At 42.2% G+C, this 16,386-nt stretch overlaps 1 protein-coding gene across 5 annotated transcripts in view; it reads left to right on the top strand.

The window, feature by feature from the left end:
• Window positions 1-16,386, top strand: part of Eps8 (epidermal growth factor receptor pathway substrate 8) — a 167,165-nt gene that overhangs the window by 17,440 nt on the left and 133,339 nt on the right. Inside the window, exon 1 of one of the 5 annotated variants that reach the window (XM_060384324.1) lies at window positions 6,853-6,876. The exons of the other annotated variants lie outside the window; for them this stretch is intronic. The gene's annotated coding sequence lies outside the window, so the exon portion shown is untranslated. Of the gene's footprint in view, window positions 1-6,852; window positions 6,877-16,386 lie in introns of those variants that run through there. 5 annotated transcript variants of the gene reach the window in all.

The following is a 16,386-nucleotide window of genomic DNA, read 5'->3' as shown; positions in this document are numbered from 1 at the left end:
GCCCAGTCTTGCCCAGTGCTTTCCTTTCACCCTTCACCCCAGGTATCCCATAATAATTTCAACTTCCTGAACACACCTGGCCTCTCTTCCGTGACTTTGCACAGGCTGTTCCCTCTGCTTTGAAGTTCTTTGCTAACCTCATCATCTTGTGTATATGAAAACTCTTCATCTTATATCAGGTTGAAGATCACTTTCCCAGAAGATAGTTACCTCTTCCTTGTACTAGGCTGCTATCTCATTCTTACTTAAATTGTTACTGAGTTACAATTCATCATGGTTTTTTGTTTGTTTGCTTGCTTTTTTACACGTGTTTGCTTCCTTTTTTACATGTGTTTGCTTTCTCCCCTGGCCTCTCTGATCTATCTTGAACATGTGTGAGTGGAGAATGTGTCTGAATAACCTGTCTTCTTTGTGCCTTGGCACGATGCTAGGTACACAGTCCCTGCTCAGCTTTGTTTGGTTGTGTGCTCAGTGAATAGATGCTTTGCCTGGCTCCTGGTGCTGGTGATTTGGATCCTCTTCCTGTGAACAAAGCATGGTAGAAAAACCGAGAACAACCTTCTGGCTGCTTTCTGAGTGCACAGGGAGGGGCCCTTACAAGGGTGGCTGGTGATATTTCTCTAGCCTCCGTTCTTTCGCATTTGAACCTCCTGCTCGGGTGTAGCTTACTCTTCTAGTCAGTGGCTTCTTGCCTGGAGGTGAAAAGGAGAGGTACCGTCAGGTGACACTCCGTTTTGTGTTTCCATAGCCTCTTGGATGACTTCCAGAGTCATTTTCACTAATTTGTTTTTTAAGCTTAAAAAAAAAAAGAGTAAAGAAAATATAACTGTTCATTGTGCATTTCATAGAGATGTTTCCATAAGTGTATACAATGTGCTCGGACCCTTTTCTCCCTCCTGCCCCCTTACTTTTCTGCCCCACCCCTCAATCCCTCTAGACTATTTTGCTTCTACTTGCATGTGAGATATACACACCCATGGCTTTATATATAACCAAGGACTCACAAATGAGAGGAAACATCATATTTGCCTTCTTGGGGCTCACTTGATTTGTTTACTAAGATCATTTTCAGCTGTGCCCATTTTCCTGCAGATGGTGGCATTTTTTCCCCCTCTTTTTAAAGTACTACATTTATGTGTGTGTATGAGAGAGAGAGAGCGAAAGAGAGAGACAGAGATAGAGACAGAGAGAAAGAGAGAGAGAAAGAGAGAGAGAGAAAACTTGTAGGAGTTAGTTTTCTTCTCCTTTGTGGATCTATGGGATCAAACTCAGGTCATCAGGCTGGTGACAGGCACCTTCACCTTGTAATCCTTCTCACCAGCCCTAGTTCCTTTTCAGTTCTGTGTGTGTGATTAGATTACATAGAGGAATTTTTACTCTTCCCATATTTTGAAATTGGCTCTCCGTTTTGTCACAAATGATCCCTTATAGTGAGTTAATTTTAGAAACAGTTAAGCTCTAGGGAGAATTTCTTCCTCATCAGAAGGGCATGTCTTTGTTCCTGTCTCTGTTGTCTGATATCCTACTGTTGCCAAATTTTGTTGCTTTCACCTTGAAGTTGACTTTTGTTTTTGCCACTTCCTTTCAGGTCCCCCCCCCCCCCCGATGCCAGCATTTTAGGGCTCTAGGATCATTGTTATAAAACTACCCCCACCCTCATGCTCCTTAATATCTGTCTGTCTCGGTCCTCCACTTTGTTTTAATCACTACTATGAAGCCAGCCTTGAAAAGCCATCTTCAGCCATATCAGTCCCTATTGACCAAAGATGTCACTGGTGTGCTTCACTCATTCAGTTTCTCTGCTTAGAGGTTTTATCAGCACTAATAAACTCAGACAAGCAACTGGAGTCTAGTTTGTCATTGTAGATGGACTTACCTTTGATGCCACCTTCCTGCCAGGATGTTTTCTTGGGCTTCCGCAGCATTTATTTCTGTCACGCACTGTAAATCCAATGCCTTCTTTTAACATTAGTGTTTTGAGAGGGGCAATGGCTAAGTAGTCCTGGCTGGCCCAGAACTCACTGTTATAGCCCAGGCTGCCTCCAGAACCACTGTTCTTCCGTCTCCACTTCCCAAGTACTGCCATTTCCTCCCAGTGAGCCCAAGCGTCTCCCCGATGCTGGCTGCCAAACCTTTTTTGTCTGTTGTTTTTCTTTAACTTTTGAACAAGAAACAAGGGCAGGGCATTGCTTTTGTGTATTATAAAAGGTCCATACATGTTTATTGAATGACCAGTGAGTACATTTCTGTCTTGTACACTCCATCCTGAGATTTGTGACACTTAATTTCTCCAGCTCACAGTCTGAAATATAAGATAACTCTGGCCACAGTTCTGATGCAGCCTAAAGAGGAAGTCCATGAACAAGTGTAACCAAGGTGACAGTGACCACGAACCCCATCAGCCGAGGTGCAGCCTTAGGCAAGCCTGCCTGGTTTTTCCAGTTCCTTTTCGAGTGTGAGCTGTGTGATCACCCTCTTTGACATTTCACAGGTTTTGTAAGTAAATCATTGTTTTAAAGTGTCTTGTGACTTCCTCCTCTCAGAAACCAACGTCTTGATAAGAAGTTAATGAAGCTGGGAGTCTTTCAACTCCCACTTCCCTTCTCTGTGCATCTCAGTGCTCAAGTTCCTAGAGAGAGCAGCCTAGGAGTGAGTTCATTATGATGACCTCCTGGGCCAGCCCAGAGGAAAAAAGCCTCAAGAGCATGCTTTAAGCACCTGTTTTTACCAAGCTCCATTGTATTCATCAGTATTTCCGTATTCTAAGTATCAATTGTGTTATCTATCCCTCCTTCAACTTTTCTTTTCTTTTTTTTTTCTGAGACAGCCCTGGCTGTCCTAGACTAACTGTGTATATCAGGCTGCCCTGAAACTCACTCTGAACACAACAGGCCAGCCTTGGACTCAGTGATCGCCTCCTGCGTGCTAGGATTAAAAGGGTGCACCACACTTCCTGGCTCCTTCCTCAACTTTTAATGAATCATTTCCCACTTTTCCTTTTTTTTTTCGAATGTTAACTAGATTCACTGTCTTCTACTTCTTAGGTGATTCCTAATCTAAGTTTTTATGGTGAATAAAGCCCAGTTAAAATATAAAAATTGCAAATAATGATAGCATTGACATCTTGTATATTATTCAGCTGCTAAGAATAAAACATGTCTAAATGCAAAATAATAATGATAATAACAAAGCGTGGTTTTGGTCAGAAATCTCAGGGTATTTTTGCTCTGAGTTCAGTTCATTTTGCTGTGTAATCAGCTTCTGTGGCATAAGCACCAGACAAAGGACTGAAAATGTGGCTTCTATTTAGAGCTGCCCATTGTTTGGGGAGCTGCTCAGTGGGATCATGACACTCTCAGGACACATGGAGTGATTCCAAAGTGATCATTATAAAGCACAAATGCATCTGATAGTTGTCTTAAACTCAGTTTTGCTTTTTCAGATAATGTATTTTAATGAAGAATTTCTTTTAATAGTTGCCAATTTTAGTGTCATTCCATATTTATGTAAACTTTCAGTTGGTTAATAACTTTTATGCTAGTTTGCTTATTTTACAGTTCAGAATAATTCTAAATATATCACCAAAAAATACACATTCACTAATTATTTATTTGTTCTTTCCCTCCATATATATTTATATGTGTGTGTATACCAGATATGACATTTATTTTAAAGATTGCATCTTTTTAAATTTCTATGTATGTGTATTTGTGTCTCTGTGTATGTGCATGCCACGTGTATTTGTGTACTCACAGGGGCCAGAAGAGGGAGCTGGAGTTATGGGGAGTCGTGAGCCATATGACGTGGGCCCTGGGAAGTGAATTCGGGTCCTTTGAAAGAGAGCAGCATGTGCGTTTGTGTTCATCTCTCCAGAGCCCAGGTTTGGGTCGGTGAGAACCTCTTACTAGCATTCACAGGGCAGAATTGCTGTTTTGGGTCTATAACATGTGGCTGCTTGTGTGCTGTTGTTAGCTGCACATCAGTTTGTACTGCCAAAGACAGACAACAGAAGAACTGTTATTCTTGGGGCTGCCTGTAGTTCTGGCATAGAACATAGAATGGGATTTTATGTACCACAGGGAGAGAGGTTAGGTAGGCTTGACTTGGGAATAGGTGGAAAAGGATAGGGGATTTTTATTTAAATACACTTTCTTTAAAATGTTTTTAAATATAAAAGACTTTAAACACTTTGCAAGAGAACCGTTTGTCACTAGGGTTATGAACCACTTTTTAATGTTGTGTTTTGCATGCCCACATGATTTTAATTTCATTTACAGCATGCTGATAAAGGGGTGGTCTGAATAAAATGGCCGAGAAGTGGTTTGGGTCCTTTGAAGAACCAGGAGGTGTCTAAACATGGGGAGTTTTCAGTGTTACTTTTGTCACTGTGGTGTCAAGCTTTCTTTATGCCCCGGTTAAGGTGACAGGTGCTCTTTGTGTTCCCTGTCAGCCTGCCACCTGTCCTGGTGAGGAGGGAACCTTTGCTCCTGTGCAGACCTGCGGTTGGGCAGCCAGTAAACAATGAAAAAACTCATGCTTTTTTCTTCTTTAACCAAGCAACTGGCAATTCTGTAACCAAGTATAGAGAACCTCCCTTTCGGCATGGCTCTCCTGTGGGCGAGCTCTCCAGTTTTGTGTAGTTTTTCAGGCAGCTGTCACCCAAATGTCTCTACTCTTCCATTCTTCCTTTGGTCTTTGTCTGCGTACAGGACCGTTCAGCAGTCACTGTTGGAACTTTCGAATGGTAATCTCCAAGACCTTCCAGCTCCAGTAGTACAGGAAACCCCGGTTTTTATTTCAATCAGTTCTCAGTAGTGACGGGAGAGTAACATGATTCTAATTTAAATTTCTTTCTTTTGTTGTTGTTGTTTTATTTTTTTATGATTTCTTTTACATTTGTATTTATCAAATGTGAGTACCATACCTGCGTGTACACCTGACTGCCAGAAGGGGGCGTCAGATCCCATTATACATGGTTGTGAGCTACCATGTGGGTGCTGGGAACTGAACTCAGCACCCCTGGAAGAGCAGCCAGTGCTCTTAACCACTGATGATGCTCTTAGGCCATCTCTGCAGCCCTGCCATTTCTTTACATTGTTCAAAACTGAGTGAAAACAACAAGCAGCCAAAAAAAAAAAAAAAAAAAAAGTTCATGAAAAAAATTTTAAAAAAGGTTCTCAGGGGAGAGTCAGTTCTAGAATACATCAAAGTGTATTGGACCCAGCAGCCAACACTACATGTCTGAACTGTGATTGGGATGAAAATGGAAAGAGGTCGGATCTCTCCTAAAGACTGCCTAAAAAAGCCCTCAGTTGTCAGTTTTAAGTTTCCTGGAAATTTTTTTTGGTAGCATTTCCCCAAGTAAAAATAGTTTCAAGTGGTAAAAGTATTATATCACAGACCCCAGGAGCAGTATTGCACAAAGTAGGTGGATCCCGTGAACTTTTGTACCTCCGTTCAGTAACTATGCTCTTGAGAAGTGATTTGATTGATACTGTTCTTTTTATTTATGCCTCTGTTCTGTGTGTAATCCAGTAGAATTTAGAACATAAAGCATAGACATAAGTTTTATAGCAGAAACAAATAAAAAATAGTTTCTTTTGGCATAAGATTCCATTGGTAAGCAGACCTCAGTAATACTCATCTCTCCCTATGGACTTAATGTGTGGAACAGGTCAGATTGAACACTGGGGTTCTATTTCTACCTTATTTTCCTCCTGTTTGGCAGGTTTGTTAGCAGTCACATCACATACAAATACATGTATACATACACACACGTATACCTCACATATATACACAAACACACACACACAATACATACATACACACATACACACACACATATGTGAATGTGTGCATGTGCCTGCATGCATGTGTTTTTTTAAACATATGTAGCTGTAGAGATATCTATATAGATACAATTTATTTTATGTTTGAGGGCTTATTTCTGGTTGGCCTGCTGTTTGCTATGGAGCCCCGGCTAGCCTTAAACTCATAGCCTCATGCTCAGCTTCCTGGGTCCTAGGACAGTAGCTGTGAGCCCCAATACCTAGTCGGTAAGTGTAATATTTTAAGCCAGTTCTGTTTTTTTTTCCCTCTTTGATCATGTATGCAATGATATTTTTTTGAGTGGATATCAGAAGAATTCATGTATCTCTCTTCTCTGCCATTACCTGCCAGGCCTATATAGACTGTTAGCTTCAATCATTGTCTTTCTCCATCAACATCAATGTTGTCATCATCATCATCGTCATCACTTCATCATAGTTATCATTCTGGTTGTCAACATATATATATTTAAACTCCAGAGATTGCTATTTGACTGATGTGTAGTATTTATGGAAAGCTTAAAATGTGAGTCCTTATGTTTGAAGTTAGAACAGTGAGGATAGCTACTGAATTTAACAGTGTTTCCTTTTGATAACGAAGGTAGTTTTGGTCTTTTTAGTGAATCAATCAAAGATACATTTGAATGACCTTTAGAGTTATATTTTATGTGCTTCAGTCTTGGGGCCAAAGGTCTCAAGGTTTGCCTTGTTTCTTCCTTAGCGATATGCCCCCTTTGATATTTTGAGATGGGTCTCTATAGTACAGGCTGGCCTGACCATCCCATTTCTTCCTCTAAGCACTTAGATGACAAGCCTGGTGTTTATTTATGTATGCAGACAAACAACTAAGAGTAAACTACTCTTGCCTTACAGGAAACTTTCCTGTTTCTTTGACTCCCTTGCAGGCTTTCTGAAAGTCTTTTGGAATACTACTCATTACAGTCCGATTTTCTGAAGAATGGTGCCCCAGCGCAGGGAAGCCGTTTCTTACCCACTCCCAGTTATGTCAGTGTCTCCTGCTTTCAAGTGTGCGTGAGTGCTGGCACAGGTATGCCATGACACACCTCTGTGTCAGTCAAAGGACACTCGTGGGTGAAGTCCCCTCCTCCCACTTGGCTTGAGGCAGGGCCCCACCCTCTCATTGCTCAGGGTACCAGGCTAGCTGACCTGGACGTTTCCCGCTGTTCTGTCCCATTCTCTCACCTCTTGGTGGGGTGTGCTGCGATCACACGTGTAACTGGCTCTTAGGTGGATCCTGGGGATCTGAACGGAGGTGGCCATGTTTGCTCACGGAGCCATCTCCTCAACACTCTTCGCTCTGTACCTGCCATCCCTGTTTCTCCTTTCTGACCTCTCAGTCAGAGACTGCTTTTCCAACCCTTCTAACCACGCAGCCGCTGTAAGGCCCTGCACGGGCAGCAGGCCAGAGTTGGAGCTGGCTCGGGCATCAGTGCAGCTATGGGTGTGTGCATCGACGCGCACAGCTTCTCTGTGTGGCCACAGTTGGTGTTCCCATCGCCTGTGAAGCGAAGCTGCACATTATGAGGTGTCACCCACCATTTGGGAGAGGCGTTCTGCACTTCATGGAAGTATTCTTTTGGGGTTTTCCGGTTAGAGAAAGTTTGGCTGATAAGCACCCGGATTTGCAAATTGGGAAGGCTTTAAAGTGCTCAGACCAGCTGTGTCTCTCCCTACCCCAGTCTCCTTGGTTGTCTTACTTTTTCTGTCACTGTGATACGACACTCCAGCAAAGGCAGTTTAAGGGGGCATGGGCTTGTTTGGCTCACAGTTTCTGGTTACTCTCCATCGTTGTGGGGAAGTCAAGGCAGCAGGAACTGGAGCAAAGAATTTACATGCTAGTGCTCATCTGATCTGGCGCTGGCCTTTTTGTCTGGTTCAGGGCTTCGGACAGGAAATGGTGTCACCAGCATTCATGGTGGGTCTTGCTACCGCAATTAACCACTTAAGGAAATCCCTCACAGACACAGCCTCAGGCCAACCTACTACTGTAGACAGTTCGTCGCTAAGACTCCCTTCCCAGGGGATTCTGTACCGTGTCGTGACCACAGTGAAAACTAGCCATCACACCTGTGAGATTTAGGTTGGTGAACAAGACCCCGGAAACTGAGGGCTTCCTCAAGTTCCTTCTAATCTGCAGGCATAAATAAGATTTAACCTTGGTTTGTATAAAGATGTTTCTAAGTTTTTATATGTATTTGTATTATATATAATATATTATATATCACACATATAGTACAAATATATAAATTGTTGTGTTATATATTTATAGTATGTATTACATAGAATATTTTTAATTTCACTTTTATTTTGTGTGTGTGTGTGTGTGTTTGTATGTATGTGTGTGCCTGTGAGGAAGGAGCGAGATCCCCCTAGACATGGAATTACAGAAGTTTGTAAGACAGCCAAGATGGGAATGGATTCTGGTCCTCTGACAGAGCAGCAAGTGCTGATAACCGCAGAGCCATCTCTGCAGCTCCTCAATGCAGTCTAATGGAAAGTGCTCAGTGCCCACCATTGATAGAGATTGACACAATTACTATCCACAAAGTGGAGGTGCAGTGGGTCTAGATGCAGGTTTTAAGAAAATAATTGGTCATCTCATAACAGTACCTCACTCCCTACAGAGCACAGACCTCAGGTATTCACCTCAAGGTGAGAGCCTGAAGGGGGAAGAGGTCAGGGTTTTGGTAAACTTGTTGAAACCGAACCTTGATTCCAGGATCTAGCTTCTTAGTTACTGTCACCAGACATGGACACCAACGGCAAAGAGAAGCGTTAACAGGATATGAAGTTGCTTCTGAGGCTCAGCTGTTGATTCCTATAGAAGTTTTAAAAATCCACTCTATTTATTTATTTTGTGAGCGTGTGTGTGTGTGTGTGTGTGTGTGTGTGTGTGTGTGTGTGTGTGTGCATGTGCATATGTACACACGATGTGTGTATGGAGGTCAGAGGGTAAGGTGTGGTGGTTGACTCTCAGATTACCAGGCTTGGCCATGAGTACATGTGCTCACTGCATCATCTTGCGGGCCTAGAACTTTTAGCAAGTCAAGAAAATGTTTTTAGGATTCACAGTCTTGGACTCATAAAGAGGCAAGGGCTTCACTTCTGTTGGTTTTATAGTTTACAGGAGATCCTTCTAGTCCTGGTAGCTTTCATTTGGTGTGGTTTTTTTTTTTTTTTTTTTTTTTTTTTCTCCTCTGATCCTGGGATATTTCTTAGTTTTCATTTGTGTGGGACTTTGTAAGGACTTGAATAAATTTGTCTCTTGACTGAGGACTTGGACAAATTATATCTTGATCTTTCATCCAGCTACTTCTAACTTTCCTATAGTGTTTTATTTATTTCTACTTCAGGCAGATTCTGTGGTGAACATGTTATGACCAAAAAACATCAGTCATATTTCTCACAGCAATAAAGAGCTATTTCAGAAGACAACTGTTAAGGGTGTTGATAAAGTTATAGGGACAGAAATGAATGGAGGATACATGGAAGAGTATGTACGGATTCTCCTCCTTCCACCTCTGCATCATGTATTGTTTTAGGATATGGAAGAGCTGTCTTGACATATCCTGCTGTTCTGAAATGGGCTAGAGAGAGGATAGCGCCGTGGGCCGTGTAAAACAGCTTCCTGAGAGCATTTTGTTTTTGAGCTTTTCTAGTTGCAAGCGGAGCATCTTACTTTATAGATGCCAGTTAAGTTTAAAGATTTCTGGGCTTCCCTCTGGGAGCAGGTGTCCTCTAAAAACCAGCCTGGAACAGGGGTGGTATGTACTGCCTGACCTGTCACCTCTGGACTTCCCTGCTTCTCCAGGCCACATATCTATATTAGGCAACTATTGCAAAAGTCAATGTCTGCCTTCTCTGCTCAGGCCAGATACTGTGTTTAGCTTGGGAACGACCCAGGTGGACCTTCTTATTGTATTGTATTCTTTGGCCTTAGGAAATCGACTCAGAAGGCTTAGAGTTTGATCCCTGGTAGCTCCCACATACAGCCTCATTTTGTTTTCTATCCAAATATTACTATGACCTATCTTAGAAAAAACAAATCCAAAATCAGAATAAATCCCATCTATTTTAAAACACAGCCTAAGCCAATAACAACAACAGCAAAAATGTCTAGCAATATTTTTTAAGTGCTTTTTTTTTTTTTTTTCTCCCTCGTAGTGTTGTACTTCCAGCCCAGGTCCTGACTCACACAAGGCACTGAGCTAAAAACCTGCAGCCCCGACCATCACTTTATAATGAAAATGCAGTGAGGTTTCAAAGAGCCCTGAGAACCATTTTCTCATATACAAAATTTAATTTGTACATGATGATATTCTTCTTAGTAGGTAAATATTAAATAGGTGGTTATTCTGATGCATCATTTTCTCCCCAAATCAGATGGTGTAGACTCTGGTCAAAATTCTGTAAATGTAGATGATTGCTGCCTCCCAGGCCTGAGAGGACCTTAGTTGGCCAGTAGTAATTAATACCACTTGCCACTTGAACTTGCCTAGGAGATTTTCCTCTAAAAACAAACAAACAAACAAACAAAAAAACACAAATCAATCAGTTAAAATACATTTACGGGGCATTTTTTTAGTGTGAGGTAGTTCTACGTTTGCTCTTAGGAAATCTGAAAGAAAACCTAAGCGACATGCCATACTGAGTCATAAAGCATTAAAGAATAAGCTGACTTTTATAAAACAGTTTATAAAAAAATGCTACAGGCATAGCGTAGAAAAGGGAGTGGTTCTCTACATCTTGACTTCTTTAATGTCTGAAAAAGCTGAACAGTGCAGTCTTGTATAGAGTCCTCATATTTGGGCAGTATGATGGCTTATGCCTATATTTAGGAGGCTGAGTCAGGAGGATTGCTGCGAGTTTGAGGGCAGCCTAGCTCACATGGTGAGTTCTAGGTTTCAAGTCATCTAGGGCTCCATAGCAAGATCCAGTCTCAAACAAAACAATGCAACAGCAGCAACAACTGTGAAAGTAACTTTGATTCGCCTGAAGTAATTCTCATCTTGAAGGCTTACTGCTTCCTTCTGCTAACCTAGGCCTAGTCCTGGAAGCTTCTGGCCTCCATATAATCTAACCTAGGCCTACAATGTTTTCAGCCTTTGAGACTTACTGCTGAATAGGCACACTGTTTCTTGTTCTTATGAGCTCTGGGCTGGCTGGTTCAACTTAGCTGTTCTGGCTCAAACTCCTCTCCCAGCTGACTTATACAATCTGGCTTTTCTCTCGGGCCTCTGAATTGCTCTGCCTGGCCTCCAGCTAACTCCAGCAGTCTTTCTAATCTTCTGTCTCATTCTCATTCTCTGGCTCATTCAATCTTCACTTTATTCTAGCTTGCTCTTTCAACCTTTCTCTGTAAAACTCCCTTGGAAGAACTACCTCTTCTCTCCTTCTGCATTGCCCTTTGAGTAGCTTCCCTTTCCTCTCCTCATGAGAGTCGGCCGTATCCTATTCTGTCAAATCTTCTCTGATTTGTCACTTTTTTTCTGCCCCTCAATTAGACATCACTTTGAAACGTGGGTGCTTCTTTCTACAAACTAACTTTTCCTTCATAATCACCTGTTTACAATAAACATAAAGTTCTTGGGTTAAAAGTGTGTGCTAGGGCTGAATCACACCAAACAAGATACTGTTTGTTTGTTTGTTTGTTTGTTTTTACAGTTCACTGTTTTGGGGTTCACAGTGGGATCAAATACCCTGCAACAGACAACAGACTCAAAGATCACACCACATTTGTATTTGCTGCCCGCCAGCGTAAGCATGTTTTCCCCCACCACCTTTGGCATTTGGTAGTGAACTCTAGATTCTCAGGCATTTCTTCACCGTACATTTCCTAAGCACTGTGTAACTGTTACTGCTCAAAAACTTTTCATATATAGATTCAATACAGACAATAGCTATGTAAGCCATTTTGGAATTTCCTCAGTCAAATGAAGAGTGCCTTTTCTAGTTTGTTTATGCTAGCATCTCGCCAGGGCAGAAGCATTAGCATTTGTCTATGGTCCCTTCAGAGCAGGCTGCCTTTTGTACTTATTATTGTCACACGCACATAAACATATAAACACAACCTACTTAGTCTGTTTAGAACCACTTGTATGAACATGGTTTCAGGACTGTCCACTTGGTACTGGTCAACCCATTTATTTTTATCCTTTCTGTGTGTTTGTGCTTGTGAGTGTATCCCCCATGTGTGCATAGCACCCTTGGAGGCCAGAAGAAGGGGTCAGCTCCCCTAAAGTTGGAGTCACAAGTAGGAGTGAGCTGCCTGACCAAGCTCAGGTCCTCTGCGAGAGCCTGAAATACTCTTAGACTTCAGCCCTCTCTCTAGCCCTTACGCCTTATTTTCTAAGATGAATCCCTCACCTACCCTGGAGTTAGATCCTTAGCCCACAGAGTCATCTCTCCAGCCCAGGTCAAACCGTGCTTTACAGGTCAAACCTGTTATTTGAATGAATAAAATAAACCATTAAGTAGGACTTTTGAATTTTGTCTGCTGATAAGAACCAGAGAGCTCTTTATTTCTTTGATAAAGGGATAAGGCACCACTTTGCCTAATTTAAATTTCATACTGGCAAATTCACTTCGACTTTTTAAATCTCAAATTCTATTTAAGGTTCTTAGTGTAATATATAATTTAAGACAAATAAGGAGGAAAATTCCAGTGGACATTTCTTGTCTGTTTTTCTCGGGTGGAGCCCCTTGGCAGTATTTCTAGGCTCAGGATTTTTAAATCTCTTATGAGGTATATGGCTTTTCTGATAGTTGCTCTTGATTGAATATCTAGGACTATTTCTTCAAAGAGACTTTTATCACAGAAAAAATGTCAGGAGAGAGTGCACGGATCAGTTAACAATTTCGTAGAACAAGTCAGTGAACCACCATTGCTAAGAGTGCCATTTTGTTATCCAGAGAAGTGTAGTCAGAGAGACATCAGAATAGAGGAAGGAGGGAAAGTTGTGCTGTTTAGTTGAGAGCGGGTAACCCCTTTCTCGATGAGGGCTCTCAATGAGCCCTGGCAAGTGGAAAATTAGAAGGGACAGAGAAGGATGATGATTTCCTCAACTCTGGGAGGGTGAGGTAAATGGCAGTGGATGTGGTTGGTCAGGAATTCATCTCCCAGTGCCAACTGAGACTGGTTCAATTTGCTGCCCACCTCCCCCAAGATACTGAAATCCATGAAGGTTAAGTTCATTCTACAAAATGCCAGGGTATTTGCTTGAAATTGACACACAGCCTCCTGTATCCTTTAGATCATGTCCAATTTCATATAATACCCAAAAGCATAAGTACTGTGCAAGTAGCTGATACGTTGCCTTGTTTAAGGACAAGAAAAATTAGTCAGGATGTTGTCTGGAATACTATTCTTTTCAGTGTCATTTGGATCTGAGGGGGTGGAAGAGATTGGTAAAGAGGGCTGTCTGCATTTGAGAAATGGAGTGGCACAGTGGAACGAGGAGAGGGCAGGGACAGATCATGGGAGAAGACTTGACCGATGGCCAACAGGGAAGGATCTGTGGAAGCCAAGGTTGCTGCGTTTGGAATGAACTGCAGCTTTCGGTACATAGGAGGGACCAGTTTAAGCACATTTTGAGCAGAGAATTCAAGAGAAGATAGCACTCGCTGTTCAGGTGGTTTTGAGATAACTGGTTTTAATGTCAAGAGGAAGGCCTGATTTCCTGAACCCCAGGGGCTAAAGGTGTCAGAGGGGGGCAGCATCCCCTGGTGTTTGCAGGGCTTAGCCAGCTTGAAGCTCTGTTCCAGCATTTGACAAAGGAAAAGCCAATACTTACGTGGTTTGTTTGATTTTTGTTTTCCTTCCTTCCTTCCTTCCTTCCTTCCTTCCTTCCTTCCTTCCTTCCTTCCTTCCTTCCTTCTTTCCTTCCTTCCCTTCTTCTTCCCTTCCCCCCTTTCTCCTTCCCTCCTTCCTTCCCTTTTTCCTTCTTTTTTCCCTTTCTTCCCTCCTTTCTTTTTTCCCTCCTTCCCTCCTTCCTTCTTCCCCCTTCTTTTTCCCTTCTTTATTTATTTTAAAACAAGTTTTTATATAGAACAGGCTTGTCTCAAACTTACTGTATAGCTGAGAATGACTTTGAATTCCTAATCCTCCTGTCTCCCCCTCCCAGGTGTTAAAATTATAGGCATATACAGTAGTTATGCCATGCCTGGCCAACTACTTTCACATAAAAAAAATGTATCTTTATTTCATGTCTGTGTAGCACATGCATGCAATGCCTGTGGAGGTCAGAAGAGGGTATAGGATTCTCTGGATCTAGAGTTAGAGATGGCTATGAATTTTCCTGTGGGTGCTGGGAGCTGAGCCTGGTCCTCTGGAAGAGCAGGCCGTGCCTTTAATAGCTGAGTCATCTCTTCAGCTTTCTGTGTATGTATGTATGTACGTATGTATTTATCTATCTAGCATGTATTTGTGTGTGTGTGTGTGTGTGTGTTGTGTATGTTGTGTGTGTATGCATGTAGAGGGCAGAGGACAACTTTATGAAGTTGGTTCTCTTCTTACCCCTTTATATGAATCACGGGGACTGACCTCAGGTCAACAGGCTGTCCAGCAAGCACTCTTCCCTACTGAGCTCTTTTACCAGTCCTTTTCCAGCTACATCTTGCAGTTGGTTTGCTTAGCTACATGGAGTAGATGTTCAGGGAAAGAAGTAATTACCAGTGTGGAAAAAGATAATTGATTGTCCTTACTAGTTTAACAAACGTGTTCACTGTTGTTTTCTGGCGTCTGCAGAGGAGTGCCTGTTGCTAACTCCTCATTGGCTGCCGAGCCCATCCAGACTCTCCTCAGATCAGCTACCCTCCAGAAGAGGAGTGTCATTATGTGACAGGTTGTCCTTGAACCCCTTTCAGGATTAGGATGGTGTGAGATGGGAGGGTTCAGGACTTCCATTCTTGTTCTTGACTCTGATGCCACATTCAGAGTCCTGTCAACTCTAGCCTGCCCTTCATCTGTCTCCTGTTTGGGAATTTACAGAATGTAAGTCATTGAAACTTTTTCCAAATGGGACAAGTGTCTTAATCGAAGTCAGGCCAGCACCTCGTGGACAGAGTCCTCCCCCATCCGCCTTGGCACACAGAGCAAACTCACACCGCCGAAGAATGGTGTGAAACTGTGTCCCCAAAGCACATCCATTGGGATAAGGCAGATGCCCAGTTGGATGCCACAGCTCCCTTGCCAAGTTCTGTTGTTCTGTTTGGTACCAGGCCAGATGGCAACTTAGCGGGTGGACCATCAACCCTGGACTTTCTTCAGTCTTCTCGGGGCTAGGATAAAATGCCCAGCTGTCTCTTCCCTTGTTTCAGTGAGCCCGTGGAAACAGTAATTGCTTTTGCTGGTACTTAATGTTTACATAGCTTTGTTTACATTTGTAACGGTAGTACCACTGATATGGGTTTATTTGGATTATAAAATCTTTGAGTTGCTTGGTAGAATTAAGTGGAAGCCATTTCCCAGCAATTCAGCAAGATGAAAGAGCCTCCTGAGTAGGCATGGGAGGAGCTTGGACTGGTCTCAGTTAGACTGAACCAGTAGTATGCTTTGTATAGTGTGTGGGTCCTGGGATTATTAGACGCACCTATGTTGAGCCTGCGTGAATTAAACAGTCTCAGGACCTGTTATTGTGTAGCTATTTCCTGACAGCCAGGAGACAGGAGCACACATGGTCCTCTCTCGAGTGTAAATACATCCCCCGAATCTTGTACTTCTTGGACTTTTGTGCTTGTATTGCATTGTTATTACAAATAAATTAGCTGTGCTCCATCTGAATTGCACTAACTGTACCTCTAGCTGGTATAATTTGATTTCTAGCCTCACTGTAGTGAGAGGAACATGAAAAGCCATCAAGGAGAAATCTCTCCAAAGACAACCAGGATTGGTCCACAGGGTTCCTTCAGGTGGACCTTGAATCCCAACAGTAGCTTGGATTTCTGTGCTTTGGTATAAGTAACATTTATTGCAGCTGCATTTGATTTATTTATTGATTGATTGCCATTTTTTAAATAAAATTGCCAAGTATTATGGGAAAAAAACTCCAACAGCTTTCTTGGTAACCTTTTCAAGCTTGTGACTATATTAAAACAAAGCTAAATATATAGTCCTATTGGAGATGACATATAGCGTCCAGTGGTGGCCTAGGCTTGAGTCCTGGTCAAGATTTGTGTCTTGTAGTTATATTCTGATTTTCCTCAGGCTCCAGTTCCTGCCTGAGTATCAATTCTCCAAGTCTCAGTGCTGTCAGAAAATGATGGTGTATCCTAGAGCAGCGTAAATGACATAACTACTGTCTCTGGTGTCTTTATAAAGGTCCTGCTTGGCTCCTGCCTTGCCTTCCCCATAGAGTCTTATTATGAGAGTCTTATTATGAAGAAAGGAGATCCAGATTCTAAAGTATTTAAAGCCATAAGCTGCCAAACAAAACAAAACAAAACAAAAAGCAAAAACAGGAGAGGGGGCAAACATTATGGTTTTGATAAATGGTTATAATCAACTGATTAACTTTCCTCCTGTTATTGTTGTCATCAT

Source organism: Meriones unguiculatus, chromosome 5, assembly GCF_030254825.1.
Source record: "Meriones unguiculatus strain TT.TT164.6M chromosome 5, Bangor_MerUng_6.1, whole genome shotgun sequence".
Classification (NCBI taxonomy): Eukaryota; Metazoa; Chordata; class Mammalia; order Rodentia; family Muridae; genus Meriones; species Meriones unguiculatus.
Note: the sequence above shows the minus strand (reverse complement) of the source record. Positions and strands in the feature narration are given on the sequence as shown.